Below are 6,000 nucleotides of genomic sequence, written 5' to 3'. Positions count from 1 at the left end.
TAATGGACTTACCAAAATATGGCTGGAAGACATAATTCATGAATCGCTAGAAGATAGCTGGGGCATTTGTTAATTCAAATGGCATTACTTTGTAAGCAAAACACCCACAAGGCGTGATGAAGGTCGTCTTTTGTTGATCCTCCTCAGCTATTCGAATCTCGAAATAACTTGAATACCCATCACAAACAGTGTATCTCTCATGCTCGGCCACTCGTTGAGTATTTCATCCTGAAAGGGAAAAGGAAAGTGATCTCTCTTTGTTGTAGCATTTAACGGCTTGTAGTCCACACAAAACTACCATTTTCTGTTCTTCTTGGTGGGTGTCACCACTACAGGTGAAACCCACTCTAAGTCCACTACTAGATAAATGAAGCCTACCTTCAAAAGTCATTGCACCTCAGTGTGAGTAGAGCATTTTGTTGAACTAACCCAACCGTCGTAACCACTGCACCACTAGCCTTGCTCCATCTTTTAGATTAATGTGATGTTGTACTGCCGTCACACATATGATGTGTTCATAATCAAAAATAAAAATTGCAGAGTGTTTTATCACCACTTCCATGTAGGTTTTCTTCTCCTCAGCTGATAGATCCTTAGCCAATATTTTTTCTAACCCCTCCTTCTCGACCTTTGGAAGCTGCTGTGGAATTTCACTACTAGAAGGTCCTTTCAATGTAATCCCTATCACTTCTAGAGAGCTTTCTTTCTTCTCATTAGAAGACTCGCCCGCAGTCGTAAATGTCCAATCCTCACTAAAACTCCATTCATCAGCGGTGGTCTCTAATGCAATATCCTCTTGTCGGCCCTCCTTTATGTTGTAGATAGTGCTTTTTTATTTTGTGTGCAGCCCCTTCTGTAGCCTTAGCTCTAAAGCCCCTGTCTCCCAATCTTGTCTAGCTTTCATTCCCATTATCCATGGTCACCCAAGAATGAGTGGATAGCCATCCTCCTTCACTGGCATCACATGCATGTCAAGCTCCAATTGCACTCCACACACCTTTACCTTGACTTTCTTTATAACTCCCAAACAATTTACTACTACATTGTTAGCCATTTTGGCCCCAAATTCAATAGTTTCACTTATCTCTAATCCTTAACGATGCATCAAATTTTCTATCATGACACAAATTTCTGCACCTCCATCCACATATGTCTTTGATACTCTCTACCCATTGATTTCGGCTTCCACTAGATGCACAATATCTTTCATCTTTCTAGCCTTGATTACATTCATGTGTCTATTCTTCATGGATCTAATGCTTACCATATTTGACCATTGTTGCCGCATTGTTGGAGATAGATGCAGTAATTGTAGCCATGAAATTTTTTGCCCTTGATCCCTCACATCAACAAGAAAATCATAAGCTCTAGTACCCTTACCTAGGGAAAAATCATCTAGCTCAATGCATCAGCGTGAGCGAGCCCTCCTCTTTTTACTGACGCATGTCTTTGAAGCCTTAAAAGACTGCCTCTTCTTCCATATTTTCAACCTCTGGTGGTGTAGGCTCCATCCTCTCAATTCTACAGGCTTTCTTCATTGGAATTGCTTCAACCTCTGCTCTTTGGCCTTCCCTTTGATATCACTCTCATCCAAACTGATCATCTTGATATCATGATTCTCTGGCGGCTAAATAGACAAGGGCGGCACCTCTGCAAGTGATCGAGGATGCTGAAGAAATTGAACCAGTGGTGGGGGCCCTAAATTCGGTGGAACAAGCCTCTCCCTAGGTGATGTCACTTGTTGTCCCCTCCTTAGTTGGAATCCATTTCCTAGCAGATGCCTGGGATGAGGAAAAAAGTACATACAATGGCCAATCTTTCCACAATTATAGCGAACATACTCTCTTTCTTGTCTCCTTGGGCCCTGATTGCCTTTATTTGCGAGGGAAGAGGACTGTACTCCTTGCACTAAATTAAACGAAAGGCTTTCAAGTTGATTAGTAATGCGTTGTAGGAGCTCTTGCCGTGGAAATTTTGGTTCAGGTGGGACCTCTGCTATTTCTCTAGGCCTTAGCATGGTTGGTAAAACCTGCATGGGCTCAACTCTCCCCTTCAACTGGGCTTGATACTTCAATTTTCTATCTTTCTCCCTAGTATAAGTGACTGATTCTTCATAGGATGTGGGAAACTTACATTTGACCTTCTCCCTTAGTAGAAAGTAGAGTCTGGCCAGAAAACAATCTTTCTTAAGGCAATCATGTACTCTCTCTCCCTCGGCTAAGGAGACTGTCCATTTATCCCACAATTTTATAAACATGACTTCATATACTTGGTACTCCCCTAGTAAGGTTTTCGCAAAGATCTAGGAGTTGTCTCTAAAGATCTTTAGGAGGCTCAGTATCTTGGTACTCGTACAAGAATGCGGTCTTGAGATCTTTCCAATTACCCCTTGTAGCTCCGGGAGAGCTTGACATTACACTCCAGCATCACCCTTTAGAACTAAAGAGAAGGCCCATAATTTGATTGCTTCATCATCCCGATCTGTGACTAGGAAGGCCATTTCTAAGTCATCTATAAAGTCTACAGCTTTCTCCCCTTTGTGCCCAAAAAATCTTGAAAAAACCATGATAGGAAGATGTTAATCTAGCTTAATACAAAACAAAGATGAACACGTCTAAGCCCAAGTCATATCTTATTAAGGGTAGAATAAATGAATTCACAGATGCATTAATCTCAACAAGACAACAAGGGCCCAATAATTTCCTTATGATATGTTGGAACCTGAGCTTCGTGCTAGCTATTATGTGCACGGTTTGCCTAGCAAAAGGACAGATAGGTCCGTACAAAACCCTATGGTTCATGGGATGCACTTAGAGTAGAATGAATATGTGCACATTAAAGGAGATATTAAAATCCAAAATAGGGAATATTATGGGTTCAGGGGACAACAAGATCTCTCTCAACCTCTCAACTCCAAAATTTTAACAGCATTAAATGTTGAATTGGCCATCAAAGAATCAAAATTGTATGTAATAAATGCATAGTCCTTCACAAAGTTGGTTGTAGCATCACCATTGGCTAATGTTTCTTGGATAGCCAAAATAGAGTCATTTTCTTTTGCCAACCACTTTCTGCATTCATCAATATAATGATCTGCCTTTTTGCAATAATGACATTTTTACTTTTTCTTGGATTTTTTTGTGTCTTGGAAGCTGGGTAGTCTTATTTGATGGCTATCCACATTAGCCTTTTGCTAATTTTTCACATTCTGCTTGACTTTCCCCTTGCCTTTGTATTTTGAGAGCATGGCTACATCACCTGAACCCAATGCAACATCCTTTCGAGTTTGTTCCTATTGTAGTAAGAGGCTTTCCAACTCCACAAATATAAGCAGTTGCTACCCCCCAGAAGACAACATCAACGAGATGTGGAATCTAAGATATGACTTAAGAAGTGAGTTCGATGTGATATTTATCATTTTTGCATCCTAACTAACCTCATCAACATTAAGCAGTTGCTCATGCAAATCATGTATGTGTGTGAGGTGATCTATCATACTGTCACCCTCATCCATGTTTACATTAGCCAATGCTCTGCGTAGATAAGATTTTCTAGCTTCATTACATGTTGTAAAGATACATTCTAGTACATCCCAAGTTGCTTTTGAGGTCTTAACAAGACCGAATATGCAGAATAATAGTTAATTTTACTAACAAAGCAATCAAAGATAGTACCTGTGTATCTGTCAAGTCTCGCCTCCACATATCCTTTGTAGGAGGGGGAGGGTGTGTAGTAGCACCAGCACCAGTAGCTTGTCCTCTAGCATTCCGCTAAGGTGTTTGAGGTGCAAGACATCTTGGTCACTATAGATCACTAGTGATATAGTACCACAAATCCTTCACCACAAGAAAATTACGCACCATAAAACTCCATGAATGGTAGTTGTTGCCATTAAGCTTGTCCTCTTGAGTGAGAACACCAAGGATGTTGCTCTGGTCATTATGCCCCTGACATGCCATGCTGCCAATGATGCACACAAAACAACAGTCAAATACTTCACGTTTAAGTATAGAATGTACTCTGCTAAGTACCAAAACTCTACACATGGCATTAAAATGCAAGTACCAAGCTGTTACAATTCTTGATAAATGTGTACAAGGTTGCATTGACCGGCACTCAGCCTGCAATTTACACCGATACATTATTGTATTGCAATTTCCTCAAAATGTGTGCTAAAAAAAGACAATTTACAGCAATGTAATGTTGAATCTTTCCAAATGTCACAGAATTCCCAAAAATTCATTGCCAAATCTAATTAATGGAGCAAGATATTGTTGTTGTAACAACTGTTGTCAGCCTTGGAATGCTTGTTAGGCAAAAGCCCCAAATTTCTTCCAAAATATTTAAGAAATTGAATATGTTTATACCTCAATGCATGTTGGAGTCTCTAGACCAAAAAGCCCCAAATTTATTGTAAAAATTTGGAAGAAATTGTGCAATGTCAGCATTCCTCACATTCCTGGTGTCAATTCACGTGTAGGATGTCGATTCGGTCAAAAGCCCCCCACATGTCAAGGGCCTCAAGATGTGTGCACAAAGTTCGAGACCTTTAGACAATCGAGGGAGTTGCTCGGAGAGCTGACGTGGCAAGTCGGACTTAGTGGCGAGCAACTAGGTGGTGGTGCAAGCGGCTGGAGCTTGGCGTAGGAGGCAGAACAAGCGGGCCGGCAGCGTAGGTGGTGCTGCAAACGGGCAGTATAGGCGGCAAAGGAGGTGCCGAAGACTATAGATGCCACAGAGCAAGAGGCGCAAGAGGCGTTAGAGGTGGCGAAGTCAGCAGATTAGGCGGCCGACAAAGGAGGGAGGAGGTGTAGTTACAAGCTCAAAGAGCAGTGTTGCTACAAGCAACAACAGCGACCTTGGTGGCAGTGCCTATAGAGTGGCGGGGAAGGACAGACATAGGCAGCGCTTTTAGTGGCCTAGGCAGGGCTGCGGGTGGTGTTGGGCAGCAGCAGCATTGCTGGTGGAGGAGCCTCAAGGTGTCACTCTACAGGATGGTGCAGAAGGTGGTGGAGGCAATGGTAGCAGTAGAAACTCAAATGAGCTACATTGCTCACAGCTCCTCTTCCTCACATGAACAGATGCTGGTGGTAGTAGGGCCTTGGCCGTGGCGGCACTAGCTGGCGGTGGCTGAACAGAACCCGCATGCTAAAGCTGCTCTAATACCAAATGTGAGAAATTGCACCAGCTATGGAGGAGAGAGAAATGAGAGATTGACTGAGCTGAAGCAAGAGTAGAGTGTACTTGTTGAACTGAAAGAGGGTGTGAAAGTACAGCTCCAATTTAGGTCATAGGTTGACCTGACCAGTCTTACACCAACTAACTAGAGTTAGGTCTATTTACTCTAGAGCCTAGTGTCACTACGATAAGTTTCTAAGACACTAGGTATACACACCCTACATTGACACTTATTATAATAGAAAACAAGATTATTCTGTTCATCAACTAATCTGGATGCAGGGTGTTGTTTTGAAGATGGTTCAAAAAGCGGATTCAAAGGTGCCAAAATCTCTCAGACTGCACTGATTTGGAATGGAAACTGAGCAGCTACAAAGCAAGTTCCATTTGATAGAGAAACAATTTTAGTTGCTTCAAGGTGTACTTGCAAAGAGGACAAAAGGCTTACAGAATTTCTGTTAGGCACCCACTTAAATTTTGGGGTTCAGGGGATAATTCTCAAAAGCTGGATATGAATTTTCTTCAGAAAAACTAAATGCAGTTGGGATAAGCTCTGCCCTTATGATTCTTTGTGTGTGCTCTTTGGAAGCACAAGTGTGTGAAGTGTAGAAGTGAACTTTCAATGGGATCAAAATGTTCTCATAGAGGGTTCTTCAGAGAAAGTTACCTGCTAATAACAAAATTGGAAAATTCTGTAGTATCTCACCATACTGTGTCTTTGTAGAAAAAGAGTGAAAAAGTGTTCATCTCTCTCGGTGTGCTGAGGTTAGAAGAAATTTTTATGTTCACTGCAAGGTTTTATTGCTCGCTAATATGTAAACA

This window comes from Lygodium microphyllum, chromosome 15, assembly GCF_053477565.2.
Source record: "Lygodium microphyllum isolate KBCC chromosome 15, Lygodium_microphyllum_v1.1.10, whole genome shotgun sequence".
NCBI classification, from domain to species: domain Eukaryota; kingdom Viridiplantae; phylum Streptophyta; class Polypodiopsida; order Schizaeales; family Lygodiaceae; genus Lygodium; species Lygodium microphyllum.
This window is presented reverse-complemented; position numbering follows the sequence as displayed.